The following is a 5,808-nucleotide window of genomic DNA, read 5'->3' on the forward strand; positions in this document are numbered from 1 at the left end:
GCGTGGTTGGGAAGATCCAGTTCGATCTTATGATCAAGTTCGTTTGCTTTTTAATCGCACTTTTCGTAATGGAGAAGGGTTGAATCCTGTTTCAAAATCAACAATTGAAAGAAATTTAAGTCTCTTTATGAATCATGGATCTACCAAGGACCTTCAGAGACCTGGTCAGCCAAAATCTGCAGGATCTGAGGAGATGCAGATGGACATAGCCCAAGCATTTGTTAAAAACCCACAACTTAGTTTACGTCGAGCTAGTTATGAGCGTGACGTTGCTCCTGAGACAGTGCGAAATATTTTAAAAAGCATTAATTTGCATCCTTACAAAGTTCATCTGGTACAAGAGCTCAGTGAAGACGATCCTGATCGTCGGGCTGAATTTTGTGAAATTGTGATGGACAGAATTGATAGAGATCCTCTTTACTTGTACAATACAGTATTTTCAGATGAATATACTTTTACTTTAAAAGGTGAAGTTAATAGGCAAAATTGTAGATATTGGTTCGACACAAATCCTGATTGGATGTTGGAGAGTCACACACAATATCTAGAAAAGATTAATGTTTGGGCCGGTATCTTGAATGATACATTGATAGGCCCTTTCTTCAATGATGGTAATCTCAATGTCCGCGCATATGAAGAGCTTTTCAGAAACCAAATTGCACCAAGAATAAGGGAGATTACAGGCAATAATTTTTAAAATATTTAGTTCCAGAAGGACGGAACAGCGGCTTATTACGGTAGGGAGGTTCGAGCATATTTGGATACTCAGTTCCCACAAAGGTGGATTGGAAGAAGGGGTAAAATGGTGTGGCCCGCTAGATATCCTGATCTGACGCCTCTCGACTATTTTCTTTGGGGTTATTTAAAGAGCAAAGTATACTCAACGCAACCGCAAAGCTTAGACGAACTTCAGAATCGGATTCTGCTACAGGCTACTTTGATTGATAGGGAGATGATTCGTAATGCTGTAACTCATTTTTACAATTGCATAGATTTTTGTCAATAAGCTCAAGGTTTTCAGTTCGAACATCTTCACTGAAGCGTGAGAGGCAAGGGGACTCACGCTAATCAATCACCCCAAAGGGAACAGAATTTACTACGTCCACGTCGTTGTTCCTGGATAATGCTAAACGTAAACGTAAATTGCTTGTAAAAAAACATTGAAAAAACCTTGAAGATTATTACCAAGATCAATACAGTGCTTACCAATGAATTTCTCGTTAAAATTTACTACAGGAATTGCACTGACCTCTTGGAAAACTTTGTTAATTTTAAATTTCCTCTAGCTGACCTTGAACGTTACAATTGACCTATGACTTGGGTACGTACCTGAACGCAGAATTTTCCGCTCTATCGATTGCAGATGTAAATAAGGGGGTTTCTATTTAAAAAAACAAAGTTGACTTTCAAAAAGCCATGAAGGTCAACTTCAAGGTAAAAATGAAGGTCACCATTGAATTCCTCGTTGAAATTTACTTCATGCATGACCTTCACTTTTTTGAAAAATATTTTACCTGAGGAAATATCCAACCATCCCGGAACTTTTTAGACACCCTGTATAACATCCACACGCTAAACTTTTATTGCTGTTACTGCAAGGGTGATTTCTTGAAGATGTTATCATATCATCTCGCCGGTCCTTAAATTGTTAAAAAATCAGTGGGAAAAATAACCTGTATTACTTCAGAAGTTGTTGCTTCTGTCTAAGTAGGAAATAAACAAATGCTTTTCACATCTTAAAAATAAATTTCGATCGATATTTTGGCAAGGGTGGTTTCTCGAGGATGTTTGGATATCAGCCCCGGTGTCACTTAAGTTATACAAAAAGTGGGTCTATACAATTTTATCGCTTTGGAAATTTGTCGGTTTTTGATGGTGAGGGATGAATAAATATCTATGAAACACTTTAAGTTAAATATTTATCGATATTACCGCGAGTATGATTCCTTAAGGATGTTAAAACATCATTTGATGGTTCATTTAGATGATAAGAAAGTCACTGCGATACATTTTGATCATCCTTACTGCAAGAGTGGTTTCTTGCGGAGGTTAGGATATGATCGCTTCAATTTTTTTTTATACGTGCATTTTAATTTAATTATTATACTTTTCGAGAGCATTTTTAAAAACCGATTTAACGCCGAATATAATACCAATTTGGTTCTATTACACTAACATATTTAAAGTTTAAATATCATTGAACTCTACATACAACAAAACACTGGAGTCCAGTAATTGAAGGCACTGTGCAAATATTGCGTCTCAGCTATTTCATGCGAAAATATTTAAAATTATACATTTATGAAAAAGTAACAGACTGTATTTCCTGTGAAATCAATTCTATTCAAACTGTAGTAAACAATTTTATTTTTTAAAAATTTTAAAAGAGTATCACTTCTTCGGAAGAGATACTTTCCTTGAAGCATGATGAATCAAACTTAATGTATTAAAAAAATCAACATTTTGTTTTTCATGGATGCGAAATTGATAATCCTTATCGTTATTTTATAAAAAAAAGAATAATTCATGTTAAAAATCGTTATGCCCATTTCATATACAAATAATAATCTATTGAAATCATACAGGACAATATTTTTATATCCTATACGAAAGCAGCTTAGTACATCCGAAGAGCGTCAATGCATAAAATCTAAAAAAAATTCCCTCCTTCTTTCGATAAATGTTGATCAAAATGAAAATCCCATAAACTACCATTTAACCACAATTCACTGAACTTGGCTTTACGAGAGACCCACGGTGCTTTTTACAAAAGGACCATGAATAGTCGAAGGAATTCTGAGTTAAAATAGAAGAAATTCTATGAGGATCCCCGTCCGGGGCCCTGCTCGGTTGCCCTCACGGATCAACTATTAAAATTTCAAAGTCTAAAGGACGTATATATTTTTGACACTAGAAATGTTAAGGTTTTATGAGTTCAGACGTACTAACAATGAATTTCTGTCAAAAAATTGAATGACAATTTTCTGAAATTCGAACCCGGCGAGGGCACAGCTCGGTTGCCCTCACGAATAAACGATTAAAATTTCTATGTTTAATGGGTGATTATTTTTTTCACGCCACAAATTTTCACGGTTTTATGATTCCAGACTTACAAACGCGAATTTCTGACGAAAATGCGATAACACTTTTTTAAAATTAGAACTCTGATAATATGAATGTTCCATAGAAGCCCCAGCTGGGAGCCCAGCTCAGTAGCGCTCACGGATCGAAATTAAAATTTATAACTCAGAAGGGTAAATATTTTATATCCTACAATATAGACATAAAAATATGTGTAAACATATAGTTAATAGGTTCTAAAATATTAAAAAACTATAAATACATCTGTCCAGGAAATAACTTTTTCCCTGCTTTTTTTTTAGAAAAAATTCTAAGTTCTAACATTATGAAAAATTTTGAATGTTAATAAAAAATTGCATTTTCCGTCATTGTAAAAAGTTGTAAAGTATTTTACAACGTGAGAAAATGAAATATTACGCGAAGAAAAATGGTAATCGATTAAAAATATTTATTTCATAATTATTTTAATGATATTTCTGTTTACAGTTCTTGTATTTTACATTTAAATAACGTCTTATAATAATAAATAATTAGAAAAAGAAAGCTTAAAATTTGGTACTCAAAATTTTCTGAACTGTAGCTTATGAGGATGGCTTTTTCACTGAGTATCAACTTGTCGGTTAAGCGCAGTGGTTAGCACTCCCTACTGTTAGCCGATAGTTTTAGGTATAGATATGCAGGTTCGATACCCCGCAGCATTAGAAATTTTATTTGTAACATAAAGTTTAAAAATGTAATATATGCAGTCACTCTTAACAGGACTATTAATATTTTCAGTTAAAATACTCGCAATCAATTAATATTTTTAGAGAGAGAGAATAGCAGTATGATATTAGTTAGCACTGACGCAGTACTGTGCCTATGGTGAATAGCATTATAATCCCATAGATATGCCAGTACAGGTGCCAGCACTGGCAAGAAAAAACGAAGAGGTCTTTCATGGTGACAACCATGAGGGATCCATCAAGGAAACCCATGTTGGGCCCCTATGGATCAGACTGGGGCGAAAAACCAACATTGTGCATCCAGGAAACGCCTGGGTGCGGAAAAGTGTTCCAGTCCAATCCGAAACTCAGCGTACTTTGAAATTTTGAAATCGGATAATATCTTCAGTTTGTTCTTTGAGGATGAAACCTCGAAATTTCACTAAAAACACTAAAATTCAAGGTTTTGCAAAAATGGGCTAAAAATCGATACCGATGCCTTCAAAGGGTGACTTTACGATGAAAAGTCATCAGAGGGTACTTAGAGGTCCGTACCGAGTCACCAAAGTCACCCCATGCCAATCCTCATGGAGGGGGAAATGGCTCAAAATTGCGTATTTTCGAGTAAAACGCTTAAATAATTGTCGGTGCCTGGGTCATCTCTGTCTACGAGCAAACGAGCGTCTGTGCCACGTCTATACTGAAGCTGGACCCCCTTAGTTGCCGGTCTCCTTCTCCTCTCCCTCTGTTCGAGCGTTGTCGAGACTTTTCAGAATCTGTCAATGGTTCGTACTGTCGGCTCACGCCTAATGTTCGTTCACTCGCAGGTGCTAGTTAACGTTGTCGATTTAGTTTCTTCTTCTCATTGTCTCGTCGTTGGTTCTTATGCTGGTAGAGATTCTGGTTCTGCCTGCACTCCCCTCTTTGGTTTGCATGTCACAGCATGTCGAAATTCGCAAAGAGAGACTTTGTGCAGTGCCCTATATTTGGTCTTCCAAAAGATATTGGTCCAAACATTTTGCCAACGAGGGCTGACGTTCTGCGATGTTGTCAGGAGGTTCGAAGGCAAAAGGGCTGTCTTTCAGAAAAAGACAAGGAACTTTCATTCGGAGACATTGCCGACGAAGTCCGTTCCAAACTAATAGTTATTTGGGAATCTGCTTCTATCTCAACGGTCTCAGAGCAGCGCATTAGGGAATGTCTCACAAATCTTCATAAAAAATACACTACGTTAAAAAATTCATTGAAGAGTACAACAACTTCTCAAAGTAATAAGGATGAGAAAATCGCCGCCTTCAAAGAGTACTGCTCTGAATTATTTAACATAGCCACTTGTAAGTGCGTTGACTTGTCTAGGTGCTCCTGTTCCAAGGAAAAGAAGGTTCCAGCCGTAGAGCATGCCTTCTATCTTGACCAAAGAGGTAAAAGACTCACGGGAATCGCCAGCGTAGATGTCTCTGAAAAAAAAAGAATACATAAGAGGGCAGAAAGTAATGCAAAAAGAGGCAGACTTGAACGGGAAGAGGGTGGGGAAAGCGTTCCTACTGCATCGGCCACCATATCTTCTTCTACGATTGATATGGATATAGATTTAGATTCCTTCTTTGAGGAAGGTGAAGGTGATAATCCTCCTCCTAAAATTAAGGTAAAGGTTGATGCTTCTACCGATGATGACGATTTTCACGACATACCATGCAGACTTGTGCAGAGAAAATCATCGCAGGCCAGACTTGACTTATCTGAAGCAGCAGTAGTTGCTCAAAGATATGGTATAAGTCAACGGGCTGCGGCACATTTAAGCTCGTCTGTACTCCTCGCTGCCAATCGAGCAGGTATGATCTCCCCGGATATTTCTCAAAAAGTAGCTGAGTGTCTAGTCATAGATAAAAGTAAGATAAGGCGCGAGAAAATTGAAATATGTTCCAAGTTGAAGGAGGAATCACGCCATGAGGATTCTATTCGTGGCTTATACTTTGATAGTCGGAAAGACGAAACATTGACAGCCTCCGGATTTATTAACGAG

This window comes from Belonocnema kinseyi, chromosome 9 (genome assembly GCF_010883055.1).
Source record: "Belonocnema kinseyi isolate 2016_QV_RU_SX_M_011 chromosome 9, B_treatae_v1, whole genome shotgun sequence".
NCBI lineage: Eukaryota > Metazoa > Arthropoda > Insecta > Hymenoptera > Cynipidae > Belonocnema > Belonocnema kinseyi.